This window comes from Choloepus didactylus, chromosome 3 (genome assembly GCF_015220235.1).
Source record: "Choloepus didactylus isolate mChoDid1 chromosome 3, mChoDid1.pri, whole genome shotgun sequence".
Taxonomy (NCBI): domain Eukaryota; kingdom Metazoa; phylum Chordata; class Mammalia; order Pilosa; family Megalonychidae; genus Choloepus; species Choloepus didactylus.
The window spans coordinates 87,815,992-87,831,409 of NC_051309.1; the positions used below are offsets into that span (position 1 = coordinate 87,815,992).

The 15,418-nt window shown below is 38.5% G+C and overlaps 1 protein-coding gene and 1 pseudogene across 1 annotated transcript in view; one reads left to right on the forward strand and one right to left on the reverse strand.

The window, feature by feature from the left end:
- The window catches only part of LOC119530328, a 344,232-nt gene that overhangs the window by 297,883 nt on the left and 30,931 nt on the right, over positions 1–15,418 (reverse strand). The window lies entirely within an intron of this gene.
- On the forward strand, positions 6,030–6,280 carry LOC119529577 (annotated as a pseudogene).

Sequence of the window (15,418 nt, forward strand, 5' to 3'; positions counted from 1 at the left end):
ACCTTTGGGTCAAGCTTCCAGAAAACTGTTGACTATATCTTAAATGGAGAGAGAAATGTGAAAAACAGACCAATGGGGGAAGGAGGGGAATGCTGGGAAGATGACGGCAGCTGCAGTATAGTTTTTAAATATCCCCAAGCCCTGCTATAAAAACAGAGAAACTATGATGCCAAAACCAAAAACTCATGTGAGATATTTACAGTGAATGGTGACAGTAGGTATCAAGATTTCTCTAGGAACCTAATAATATAAGCAGATGGGGAAAAGCCACCAGGAGCCACAAAATCCATGTGGTATCAGTTGCTGAGTAGGAGTATGTAGAGGAAAGCAAAGATGGATTTGAGAAAAGGAAAATCCCAAGATTGCCTTTGACAAGTGCTCACTGGAAAGCACAGTGGGCCAATATGACGACAGTGGCTGAAACTCAGAAGAGATTCTGCACATTCCAGTTTGTGGTGTAAGGGGTTCTCAGTATGGTCTGAAGGGGCTGGGCAGCTTGGTTCCTACAAACTCTTGAAACTAACTACCTAAAGCTCCCTTTCAGGACCTTTGGATAAGCTGAGGATGAACTGCTGGGAGTAGATGACAACTTGAACAGGACAGGGACAAAAAAAAGAAAAAAGAAAAGGAAGGAAGGAAGGAAGGTAGGAAAGGAGGGAGGGAGGGGGGAAAGAAAAGAAAGAGAATGTCTAGATGAAAGTTGTGGAGGAAAACACATAAATATGCAATGCAGTCAAGGAAAAATTTCTGGTCAATTCACTGCAGCAATTAAGATTAATGCTAGTCATCCAAATTAAATGTTTCTTCAATTTTTATCCAGATGTTTGTTATGTCAGCAAAGGCTGAGAATATGAAATAAAATAAAACTTAAGAAATAAATGGGGAAATACTACACTTGGATCTGGCTTCTTTAGCTATAAGATTTTGTGAGAAAAGCAAATGGATAGTTTGATGTCAGAAAGCTGAATACCACAAAATATTTTAATGCAACTGCCATTCCACCTTCAAGTATAACATATAATGGCAACCAACATTTATCAAGGGTTCAATTTGTGCCAGACCCTGTTCTAAGAACTTTATACGAATGATCCTATGTAAATCTGATAACAACCATCATTATCCCTATTTTAAAGATAAGGAAACTGAAACTAAGGGAATTAACTGGTCTAAGTAACACAGCTAACACTTTGCAGAATCAGAATTCAATTCCAGATCTGTGTGATTCTGAAATCCATCTTTTAACCATTAAAGTACAACTTATTTTACATTTATTTATTATTTATGATAAAAACTCATAGTAAAATAACTTGATGTTGAAAATTAAAAGCTGATATTGACAAACTATATATTCCGAAATGGTCAAACTTTACACTTCACACTGTATGTGTTGATAGTTTCCATCTAAAACACATGGATAAGCAAAAAAAAAAAATTCCCTGAAGTAAATATGTGGACCGGTCCCATAAAATACTCATCAGCTAAGGTCATGCTCATTCATGTGTCCACAGCATCTTTTAACAAGGAGGGCTGCTACTTCTAACTGCAGGGATATGGTACTTCTTCTGTATATATCCAAATTCTATTAACCTTCAAATATCAGTTCATTCCCTTCTTCCTATAAACTATCAAAACTAACTAGCCAAAGCTCCCTTCCAATAACCAGGAACTTGGACTGAACTGCTGGGAATAGACTCCAACTTGAACAGGACAGGGATTAAAAAAAAGAGAGAGAGAGAGTCCAGATGAAAGTTTGGAGGAAAATATACATAAATACACTAAATTCAGTCAAGAAAAAAAATTTTCTGGTCAATTCAGAGTGGCCTATAACTTTGGAAGTGACCTCTTTTATTTAATTCCAGATGCTATATTTATGGCATATAGCATATGGCTTAACATGCAATTATTCCCCAATTTTAATAAGAGTGTTTGAAGAAATAGGGACCAGATTTATCCTCATGCCAGGAACAACCAAAAAATAAACATGATATATGGAATGGTGGTTTTCAAGATGTTGAATATCGGGACGTGAACAACAGTGATCCACAAGAGACCAGAAAAAAGGTGAGCCCAACAATTGTGCCAGCTTTCTGCCTTGAGAGTTTCCAGGCTTCAGCACAGAGAGCATAGGATGAGGGAATCCAAGCGGTGTCCAGACAATGTCCTGAGTTGAGAAAACAGAGCTGATAGTCTGGGAGACCAAGGAGCTAGAGTCTGCACAACAGAGTATGAAAGAGGAGAAACCGTCACAGAGAAAAAACTCCAGAGATCTGCAGAGGATCCCTCTAAAAAAAATTGAGTATTAACACTGATTTGCATGTGAACTTAAGGGAGCTATCTGAGTCTGAGGGAAGAACCACCTGAAATGATTACATAGAGCAGTGCCCAGGGCTCACCCAGGGCTGGGAATAGTGTCTGTTCTCACCATGCAGACGGGAAAACCTCATAATTCATGGGACATCAAGTAGAGTACTCAGAAGGGTCTTGCCTCAGAAGTGGAGACTAAATAAACCTAGACAAAACATGCTTCTAGGTGAGCCCCAAAAATCTTTAATATAAGACCCAGAAGGAACAAATTGTTTCCAAGTAACATAACTGCATCCCAAACAAAGCTCAAAATATTTACAGCAATACAAAAATGGCCAGCAACCAAAACGGTGACATTTACAATGTTTGGCATACAATCAAATATCACCAGCAATGCAAAGAAGCAGGAAAATATGAATCTTAATGAGGAAAAAAAATCAATCAATTAAAACTGGCTTGATACAAATGACACAGAACTGACACAAATGTTAGAAGAATCAGGCAAAGAGATTAAAACAGCTATTGTAACTGTATTTAATATTGTCCAAAACTTAAGTAGAGACATGAAAGATATGAGAAAGCCCCAAATCAAACTTCTAGAGAAGAAAACTACAATGTCTAATAGGAACAGTACACTGGGAGGGATCAATGGCAGACAAGATAATGCAGAACAAAATATTAGTAAACCCAAAGACATTAGAAATAGAAACTTCCCAAAATGGAACACACAGGGAAAAAGAATTTCCAAAGTGGTTGGAGGCTCAGTTAGCTATGGACAACTGCAAGCAGCCTATTATGCAAGTGATTAGAATCCCCAAAGAAGAGGAGAGAGGGAGAGAAAAAAAATTAAGAAATAACATAAAATTATACAAATTTAATTAATCCACAGAACCAAAAAGCTCACTTACCCAAACACAATAAACATGAAAGAAAAATATACAAAGGCACAAGTTACAATCAAATTACTCAAACTAATGATAAAGAGAACAATCTAAAAAGCAGGTAGAGGAAAAAAGACACATCACATGCACAGGAACAAAGATAAGGATAAGAGCAGATTTTTCACAGGAAACAATGCACAGGAGAAGACAGTGGGACAACATCTTTAAGGTAATGAAAGAAAAAACTATCCATACCCAGGAAAAATATTTTTTCAAAAACAGAGGTAAAATACAGACCTTTTCAGACATATAAAAGCTAAAATAATTCATCAGTTATGGAATGATGCTATAAGAAATGTTAACAGAAGCCCTTCATGCAGAGGAAAATTAAACCAAATGGAAATATGGATATACACGAAGGAATGAAAGGCAACAGAAATGGTAAATACATGGGCAAATATATGACATTTTTTATTTATTTAAATCTCCTTTAAAGATAACTATTTTAATAAAAATTTAAAAAATGGTATGAGGTTTACAACACATATAAAAGCAAAATATATGTGAATAATACAAATGCTAGGAGCAGAGAAATGTAAGTATACTATTGTAGTGCACTTTTACTATACATGAAATGGTGTACTATTCCTTGAAGATAGACTGTGGTAAGTTAAAGATAAATACTAGAAACCTCAAAGCCATCACTAAAATTACAAAAAAAAGACTTATAGCTAATAAATCAACAAAGATACAACATGGAATCACAAAATTATTCAATTAATTTTAAAAGGGCAGAAAAAATAGGAAAGGGGGAACAAAGAACAGATGGCACAAGTAACAATTTAATAGTTTAAACCTAAACATATTATGATCACCTTGTATGTAAATGGTCTAAGCAACCCCAATTATGAGTCTGAAATTTTCAGGTTGGATAAAATGCAAAATCCAACTATATGCTGCCTACAAGAAATGCTCCTTGATGTTCTGGAAGAATTTATGTACAATTAGTATTATTTTTTCCTTAAATGTTTGATGTAATTCTTAAGTTAATCAGCCTTGACCTGGAATTTTCTTTTTTGGAAGTTCTTTAAAAATCTAATGCCCTTAATAGACATTGGGCTATCTCAGCTCTCACCACATCTATTTAACACTGTACCAGAGAGTTTTGACAGTGTAATAAGCAAGACAATGAAATAAAAGAGGAAGAAGTAAAACTGTCTTTATTTACAGATGATATGATCATGTGTGTAGAAAATACGATGGACTCTACAGAAAAGCAACTAGAACTCATAATAAGTGTTACCACTGTTGCAGGATGGAATATCAACCTGAAAAAGTCAATTGTATCTGTATATATTACCAATGAAAAGTCAGAAACTGAAATTTAAAAAACAATACCATTTACAATAATATCTAAACATCTGAAATACTTAGGGATAAATAGGACAAAAAATTTCAATGCCTAAAAACTGAAAACTACAACACATTGCTGAGAAAAATTAAAGACGACCTAAATGAATGGAGAGCTATATCATGTTTATGGGTCAGAAGACTCAATATTGTTAAGACGTCAGTTATTCCCAAATTGATCTATACATTCAGTGCAATCACAGACTAAATCCCAGCAGGCATTTTTTTTTTTTTTGGTAGAAATTGGAAAGTTGATTTTACAATTTACATGGAAATTAAAGGAATCTAGACTACCCAAACAACTTTGAAAAGGAATAACAATACCAATTTCGAGACTTATTATACAGCTACCATAATCAAGAGTGTAGTACTGGCCAAAATATAGATTAATAAATTAATGGAACAGAATAGAGAGCCTAGAAATACACCTGCACATATGTGGCCAACTGATTTTTGACAAAGGTACAAAGTCAATCCAGTGGGGAGAGACAGAGTGTTTCCAACAAATGGTGTTGGAATAATTGGATATCTATACGAAAAAATATAATAACTTAGATCCATACTTCAGACTATGTACAAAAATTGATTTAAAATAGATTATAAACCTAAATGTAAAGCTAGGAAAGGGTAAGCAAATATTTCTTAGATATGACATCAAACTCCCGATCAATAAAAGAAAAACAATGGCAATTTAGACTTCATCAGAATTTAAAACTTCTGTTTGTCAAAAGACATGTTGAGAGATTAAAAAGACAAGCCACAGATTGGGAGAAAAAGACTTGTAAATAATTTATTTGATAAAGTACTTTTATCCAGAATGTATAAAGAACCCTCAAAACTCTATAAGATAAAGGAAACAATAAAATTGTGCAAATTATTTGAATAAACACTTAACCAGAGAAGATATATGGATGACAAATAGGCCTAGAAAATATGTTCAACATCATCAGTCATTAGGGAAATGCAAATTAAACCCACCATGTGATATCTCTACACACCTATTACAATAGCTAATATTAAAATGACTGACCACACCAAGGGATGGTGAGAATGTGGAGGAACTGGAACTTTCATGCACTGCTGATGGGAATGTAAAATGGTACAACCACTTTTGAAATATTTTGCCAGTTTCTTAAAAAGTAAACATACACCTACCTACCATATGATCCAGCCATTCTACTAGGTATTACACAAAAGAAAAAGAAAGCACATGTCTAACTGTACATGTTTATACCAACATTGTTCATAATAATCAAAATACTAGAAACAACCCAAATGTCCATCAACAAGTCAATGAATATACCAATTGTGGTACATCCATACAATAGAATTCACACAATGACATGGATGAATCACAAAATAATGATGCTGAAGGAAAGAAGCCAGAGAAAACGAGTACAGCCTTTCCAGTGGTGAGGACCTCCCCATGCGAATATGCCTCTCGCGAGGGACCTCCTTCCTCCGTCTCCAGAAGAGGAGAAGAGGAAACACAAGAAGAAGCACCTGATGCAGAGCCCCAATTCCTACTTCATGGACGTGAACCAGGATGCTATAAAATCACCACGGTCTTTAGCCATGCACAGACAGTAGTTTTGCATGTTGGCCATTCCACGGTCCTCTGCCAGCCTACTGGAGGAAAAGCAAGGCTTACAGAAGGATGCTCCTTCAGAAGGAAACAACACTAAAAGCACCATGAAGCAAGATGAGTGGCACACCATTCCAATTAACATTTTGGATACATTAAAAAAAAAAAAAAAGTACAAACTGTACGATTTCATTATTATAAAATTTTAGAAAATGCAAACTAACCTCTAGTGATAGAAGACAAATCAGTGGTTGCCTGTGGATGGGTGGGAAATGGGGGACAGGAGGAGGGATTATTAAGGGCACAAGAAAACTTTTGGGAGTGACAGAAATTTTTATTATCTTGATTGTAATGATAGCCTCATGCGTAAGCACATGCCAAAAATTATCAAGTTGTACACTTTAAATATGTTCAATTTATTGTAAGTCAGTTACACATCAATAAAGCTTTTAAAAAATAATGAGTGTTTTAAAACAAACTAGATTGTACCATAAAAAGGATAAGCCAGGATAATGTCATAAATTATTTTTCTAGTACAATTATAAGCAAACAGTATGCCCAATTAATATAACATAAGCTGAATTTAAGGGCTTTTGTTGCTATTTTTCTTACAGATAAATTTGGCAGACACATGACTTCATTTTTAAAATTTTTCCCATATTCTAAATAAAATACAAGTAATCTTATTAATTTTTCAAATGAGGTACCATCAAAAGAGATTTCAAATGTTTCCAATAGACATTCAAACCAGAACACAAATAATGAAAAAAATAAAACTAGAAATCCAATTTGCAAAAACAAACTAAATAGCATCCCAAACAATCCTGAAGGGAAATAAAGCCTTACCAGATAAAATTCTGCTAAGCATACTCTGTAAGAGAGTGGCTCATAGTTGATCTCAGAGTATTTACCTAGTTGTCTCAAAATTCATTCTTCCAACTCCTGTCATATTTCCCAAAATTTTTTTGACCATGAGTGGACACTGAATTTAAATAAATGGTCCCAAGATAACAGGTAATTGCTCATATTTGGAAGGTACTCCAAATTTGGCCAGAATTTTAAGAAGACTTTCTAAAATTCAAAGGTGAGGAATTATTTGGAATATATATATATATATATATATATATATTTTAAATTCAAATAGGATTTACAGCCCCCACCAGGAGGGTTGTTACAAGCTCATGAAATCTTATCAGTTTACCCAACAAGGAAAAATTCTCTCTATATATATATCCTGTGTCCAAGTGGTTTATGAAGAATTAACTGCTTTTTCAAAAAAAAACCCCAACATGAATCATTCAAGTAAAACCACCAACTTAACTATAGAAATGTAGCAAAGTAAGGGGAAAGTAGCACAACAACCCAAGAGGCAAAGTAGGGGGGAAGAGGTGGGTGCAGTCCCATATAACATGCGCATAATGCCATATGATTCACCTGCTCAGGACCGCCTCCCCAGAAGGCAAGCACAAGGACCCGGTTTCAGAGGATGTTTTCCCTGCCCCCCAAATATCTGAGAATGTTTCAACTTAAAAAGTTTAAGGTTTAAAAAAAGAAGAAAAAAAAAAATCATACCACCCCCCTCCCCAAAAAATTACACAACAAAAAACCCACAACCCACCCAGCCACAACCACCTTCCTTATTCGATCCTAGGAGTTTCTTTTCATTTTATAAAAAGATTAATAAAAAATATTGAAAAAATTATTTTCTCATCTTGTATTTGTAAAGATAATAGAATTTCAGAAGTTTCTTAGAAAACTGACCAGAAACTGCCCTCTAGTTTCCACCCCAGTTGCTGAGACGATCAGCACAACTAGAAAGTTCAGGATGCTGAACTTAACTCTATTTGAATTTAACTCTATTTGGTGTCCTCCAGGTTTGAAGACAGGTTGGCCAGCCAAGCATAGCGGAAAAATCACATGGGTTCTTGTCCTCATTAACTATAATGATCTAAATCAAGCAAGGTACACAAGTTCAGTTTTCTGTAATCCTTCACTGAAGATGAGGGATTAGACTAGAAAATTTCTCATGTCAACACAATTTTGTGACAAAGACAGTATACTTTCAGCACCATGGACACTCACAAGGAGCACCATGGACAGTCACAAGGAGTCAGAAAACAACACTGAAATCAAGGAGAAAAGACAATGAGGTTTTAAAAGTCATTGTAGTAAAAGTCCATGGATAGGGGTGGGGCAAGATGGCAGACTGGTGAGCTGTATGTTTTAGTTACTCCTCCAGGAAAGTAGGTAGAAAGCCAGGAACTGCGTGGACTGGAAACCACAGAGCAATCTGACTGGGCATACTTCATAAAACACTCATGAAAATGTCGAACTGCTGAGATCAGTGAAATCTGTAAGTTTTTGCGGCCAGGGGACCCGCGCCCCTCCCTGCCAGGCTCAGTCCCGTGGGAGGAGGGGCTGTCAGCTCCGGGAAGGAGAAGGGAGAACTGCAGTGGCAGCCCTTAGTGGAAACTCATTCTGCTGATCCAAACTCCAAACATAGATAGACGGAGACCAGACACCAGAGAATCTGAGAGCAGCCAGCCCAGCAGAGAGGAGACAGGCATAGAAAAAAAACAACACGAAAAACTCCAAAATAAAAGCGGAGGATTTTTGGAGTTCTGGTGAACATAGAAAGGGGAAGGGCAGAGCTCAGGCCCGAGCTCAGGCACTGAGGAGCATATGTAACTCCCGAAGAAAAGCTGATCTCTCTGCCCTGTGGACCTTTCCTTAATGGCCCTGGTTGCTTTGTCTCTTAGCATTTCAATAACCCATTAGATCTCTGAGGAGGGCCCTTTTTTTTTTTTTTCTTTAATCCTTTTTTCTTTTTCTAAAACAATTACTCGAAGAAGCCCAATACAGAAAGCTTCAAAGACTTGCAATTTGGGCAGGTCAAGTCAAGAGCAGAACTAGGAGAGCTCTGAGACAAAACGCAATAATCCAGCGGCTGAGAAAATTCACTAAACACCACAACTTCCCAAGAAAAGGGGGGTGTCTGCTCACAGCCATCATCCTGGTGGACAGGAAACACTCCTGCCCATCGCCAGCCCCATAGCCCAGAACTGCCCCAGACAACCCAGTGTGATGGAAGTGCTTCAAATAACAGGCACACACCACAAAACTGGGCGTGGACATTAGCCTTCCCTGCAACCTCAGCTGATTGTCCCAGAGTTGGGAAGGTGGAGCAGTGTGAATTAACAAAGCCCCATTCAGCCATCATTTCAGCAGACTGGGAGCCTCCCTACACAGCCCAGCAGCCCAGAACTGCCCTGGGGGGACGGCACTCACCTGTGACATAGCACAGTCATCCCTCAACAGAGGACCCGGGGTGCACGGCCTGGAAGAGGGGCCCACTTGCAAGTCACAGGAGCCATACGCCAATACCAAGGACTTGTGGGTCAGTGGCAGAGACAAACTGTGGCAGGACTGAACTGAAGGATTAGACTATTGCAGCAGCTTTAAAACTCTAGGATCACCAGGGAGATTTGATTGTTAGAGCCACCCCCCCCCTCCCTGACTGCCCAGAAACACGCCCCATATACAGAGCAGGCAACACCAACTACACACGCAAGCTTGGTACACCAATTGGACCCCACAAGATTCACTCCCCCACTCACCAAAAAGGCTAAGCAGGGGAGAACTGCCTTGTGGAGAACACGTGGCTCGTGGACGCCACCTGCTGGTTAGTTAGAGAAAGTGTACTCCACGAAGCTGTAGATCTGAGAAATTAGAGATAAGGACTTCAATTGGTCTACAAATCCTAAAAGAACCCTCTCAAGTTCAGCAAATGCCACGAGGCCAAAAACAACAGAAAATTATAAAGCATATGAAAAAACCAGACGCTATGGATAACCCAAGCCCAAGCACCCAAATCAAAAGAGCAGAAGAGACACAGCACCTAGAGCAGCTACTCAAAGAACTAAAGATGAACAATGAGACCATAGTACGGGAGACAAAGGAAATCAAGAAGACCCTAGAAGAGCATAAAGAAGACATTGCAAGACTAAATAAAAAAATGGATGATCTTATGGAAATTAAAGAAACTGTTGACCAAATTAAAAAGATTCTGGACACTCATAGTACAAGACTAGAGGAAGTTGAACAATGAATCAGTGACCTCGAAGATGACAGAATGGAAAATGAAAGCATAAAAGAAAGAATGGGGAAAAAAATTGAAAAAATCGAAATGGACCTCAGGGATATGATAGATAATATGAAACGTCCAAATATAAGACTCATTGGTGTCCCAGAAGGGGAAGAAAAGGGTAAAGGTCTAGGAAGAGTATTCAAAGAAATTGTTGGGGAAAACTTCCCAAATCTTCTAAACAACATAAATACACAAATCATAAATGCTCAGCGAACCCCAAATAGAAATAATCCAAATAAACCCACTCCGAGACATATACTGATCACACTGTCAAACACAGAAGAGAAGGAGCAAGTTCTGAAAGCAGCAAGAGAAAAGCAATTCACCACATACAAAGGAAACAGCATAAGACTAAGTAGTGACTACTCAGCAGCCACCATGGAGGCAAGAAGGCAGTGGCACAATATATTTAAAACTCTGAGTGAGAAAAATTTCCAGCCAAGAATACTTTATCCAGCAAAGCTCTCCTTCAAATTTGAGGGAGAGCTTAAATTTTTCACAGACAAACAAATGCTGAGAGAATTTGCTAACAAGAGACCTGCCCTACTGGAGATACTCAAGGGAGCCCTACAGACAGAGAAACAAAGAAAGCACAGAGAAACTTGGAGAAAGGTTCAGTACTAAAGAGATTCGGTATGGGTACAATAAAGGATATTAATAGACAGAGGGGAAAAATATGACAAACATAAACCAAAGGATAAGATGGCTGATTCAAGAAATGCCTTCACGGTTATAACGTTGAATGTAAATGGATTAAACTCCCCAATTGAAAGATATAGACTCGCAGAATGGATCAAAAAAAAATGAACCATCAATATCTTGCATACAAGAGACTCATCTTAGACACAGGGACACAAAGAACTGAAAGTGAAAGGATGGAAAAAAATATTTCATGCAAGCTACAGCCAAAAGAAAGCAGGTGTAGCAATATTAATCTCAGATAAAATAGACTTCAAATGCAGGGATGTTTTGAGAGACAAAGAAGGCCACTACATACTAATAAAAGGGGCAATTCAACAAGAAGAAATAACAATCGTAAATGTCTATGCACCCAATCAAGGTGCCACAAAATACATGAGAGAAACACTGGCAAAACTAAAGGAAGCAATTGATGTTTCCACAATAATTGTGGGAGACTTCAACACATCACTCTCTCCTATAGATAGATCAACCAGACAGAAGACCAATAAGGAAACTGAAAACCTAAACAATCTGATAAATGAATTAGATTTAACAGACATATACAGGACATTACATCCCAAATCACCTGGATACACATACTTTTCTAGTGCTCATGGAACTTTCTCCAGAATAGATCATATGCTGGGACATAAAACAAGCCTCAGTAAATTTAAAAAGATTGAAATTATTCAAAGCACATTCTCTGACCACAATGGAATACAATTAGAAGTCAATAACCATCAGAGACTTAGAAAATTCACAAATACCTGGAGGTTAAACAACACACTCCTAAACAATCAGTGAGTTAATGAAGAAATACCAAGAGAAATTGCTAAATATATAGAGACGAATGAAAACGAGAACACAACATACCAAAACCTATGGGATGCAGCAAAAGCAGTGCTAAGGGGGAAATTTATAGCACTAAACGCATATATTAAAAAGGAAGAAAGAGCCAAAATCAAAGAACTAATGGATCAACTGAAGAAGCTAGAAAATGAACAGCAAACCAATCCTAAACCAAGTAGAAGAAAAGAAATAACAAGGATTAAAGCAGAAATAAATGACAGAGAGAACAAAAAAACAATAGAGAGGATAAATATCACCAAAAGTTGGTTCTTTGAGAAGATCAACAAGATTGACAAGCCCCTAGCTAGACTGACAAAATCAAAAAGAGAGAAGACCCATATAAACAAAATAATGAATGAAAAAGGTGACATAACTGCAGATCCTGAAGAAATTAAAAAAATTATAAGAGGATACTATGAACAACTGTATGGCAACAAACTGGATAATGTAGAAGAAATGGACAATTTCCTGGAAACATATGAACAACCTAGACTGACCAGAGAAGAAATAGAAGACCTCAACCAACCCATCACAAGCAAAGAGATCCAATCAGTCATCAAAAAGCTTCCCACAAATAAATGCCCAGGGCCAGATGGCTTCACAGGGGAATTCTACCAAACTTTCCAGAAAGAACTGACACCAATCTTACTCAAACTCTTTCAAAACATTGAAGAAAATGGAACACTACCTAACTCATTTTATGAAGCTAACATCAATCTAATACCAAAACCAGGCAAAGATGCTACAAAAAAGGAAAACTACCGGCCAATCTCCCTAATGAATATAGATGCAAAAATCCTCAACAAAATACTTGCAAATCGAATCCAAAGACACATTAAAGAAATCATACACCATGACCAAGCGGGGTTCATTCCAGGCATGCAAGGATGGTTCAACATAAGAAAATCAATCAATGTATTACAACACATTAACAAGTCAAAAGGGAAAAATCAATTGATCATCTCAATAGATGCTGAAAAAGCATTTGACAAAATCCAACATCCCTTTTTGATAAAAACATTTCAAAAGGTAGGAATTGAAGGAAACTTCCTCAACATGATAAAGAGCATATATGAAAAACCCACAGCCAGCATAGTACTCAATGGTGAGAGACTGAAAGCCTTCCCTCTAAGATGAGGAACAAGACAAGGATGCCCACTGTCACCACTGTTATTCAACATTGTGCTGGAAGTGCTAGCCAGGGAAATCCGGCAAGACAAAGAAATAAAAGGCATCCAAATTGGAAAAGAAGAAGTAAAACTGTCATTGTTTGCAGATGATATGATCTTATATCTAGAAAACCCTGAGAAATCGACGATACACCTACTAGAGCTAATAAACAAATTTAGCAAAGTAGCGGGATAGAAGGTTAATGCACATAAGTCAGTAATGTTTCTATATGCTAGAAATGAACAAACTGAAGAGACACTCAAGAAAAAGATACCATTTTCAATAGCAACTAAAAAAATCGCGTACCTAGGAATAAACTTAACCAAAGATGTAAAAGACCTATACAAAGAAAACTACATAACTCTCCTAAAAGAAATAGAAGGGGACCTTAAAAGATGGAAAAATATTCCATGTTCATGGATAGGAAGACTAAATGTCATTAAGATGTCAATTCTACCCAAACTCATCTACAGATTCAATGCAATCCCAATCAAAATTCCAACAACCTACTTTGCAGACTTGGAAAAGCTAGTTATCAAATTTATTTGGAAAGGGAAGATGCCTCGAATTGCTAAAGACACTCTAAAAAAGAAAAACGAAGTGGGAGGACTTACACTCCCTGACTTTGAAGCTTATTATAAAGCCACAGTTGCCAAAACAGCATGGTACTGGCACAAAGATAGACATATAGATCAATGGAATCGAATTGAGAATTCGGAGATAGACCCTCAGATCTATGGCCGACTGATCTTTGATAAGGCCCCCAAAGTCACTGAACTGAGTCATAATGGTCTTTTCAACAAATGGGGCTGGGAGAGTTGGCTATCCATATCCAAAAGAATGAAAAAGGACCCCTCCCTCACCCCCTACACAAAAATTAACTCAAAATGGACCAAAGATCTCAATATAAAAGAAAGTACCGAGGCGGGGCAAGATGGTAGACTGGTGAGCTGTATGTTTTAGTTACTCCTCCAGGAAAGTAGGTAAAAAGCCAGGAACTGCGTGGACTGGACGCCACACAGCAATCTGTCTTTGGGCATACTTCATACAACACTCATGAAAACGTGGAACTGCTGAGATCAGCGAAATCTGTAAGTTTTTGCGGCCAGGGGACCCGCGCCCCTCCCTGCCAGGCTCAGTCCCGGGGGAGGAGGGGCTGTCAGCTCCAGGAAGGAGAAGGGAGAATTGCAGTGGCTGCTCTTACCGGAAACTCATTCTACTGATTCAAACTCCAACCATAGATAGACTGAGGCCAGACACCAGAGACTCTGAGAGCAGCCAGCCCAGCAGAGAGGAGACAGGCATAGAAAAAAAACAACACGAAAAACTCCAAAATAAAAGCAGAGGATTTTTGGAGTTCTGGTGAACACAGAAAGGGGAAGGGCGGAGATCAGGCCTTGAGGCGCATATGCAAATCCCGAAGCAAGGCTGATCTCTCTGCCCTGGGCACTTTTCCTTAATGGCCCTGGTTGCTTTGTCTATTAGCATTTCAATAACCCATTAGATCTCTGAGGAGGGCCGTTTTTTTTTTTTTTTTTTTTTTTTTTTTAAATCCTTTTTGCTTTTTCTAAAACAATTACTCTAAGAAGCTCAATACAGAAAGCTTCAAAGAATTGAAATTTGGGCACGTCAAGTCAAGAGCAGAACTAAGAGAGCTCTGAGACAAAAGGCAATAATCCAGTGGCTGAGAAAATTCACTAAACAACACAACTTCCCAAGAAAAGGGGGGTGTCCGCTCACAGCCACCATCCTGGTGGACAGGAAACACTCCTGCCCATCGCCAGCCCCATAGCCCAGAGCTGCCCCAGACAACCCAGTGTGACGGAAGTGCTTCAAATAACAGGCACACACCACAAAACTGGGCGTGGACATTAGCCTTCCCTGCAACCTCAGCTGAATGTCCCAGAGCTGGGAAGGGGGAGCAGTGTGAATTAACAGAGCCCCATTCAGCCATCATTTGAGCAGACTGGGAGCCTCCCAACACAGCCCAGCAGCCCAGAACTGCCCTGGGGGGACGGCACTCACCTGCGACATAGCACAGTCATCCCTCAACAGAGGACCCGGGGTGCACAGCCTGGAAGAGGGGCCCACTTGCAAGTCTCAGGAGCCATACGCCAATACCAAAGACTTGTGGGTCAGTGGCAGAGACAAACTGTGGCAGGACTGAACTGAAGGATTAGACTATTGCAGTAGCTTTAAAACTCTAGGATCATCAGGGAGATTTGATTGTTAGGGCCACCCCCCCTCCCCGACTGCCCAGAAACACGCCCCACATACAGGGCAGGCAACACCAACTACACACGCAAGCTTGGGACACCAATTGGGCCCCACAAGACTCACTCCCCCACTCACCAAAAAGGCTAAGCAGGGGAGATCTGGCTTGTGGAGAAC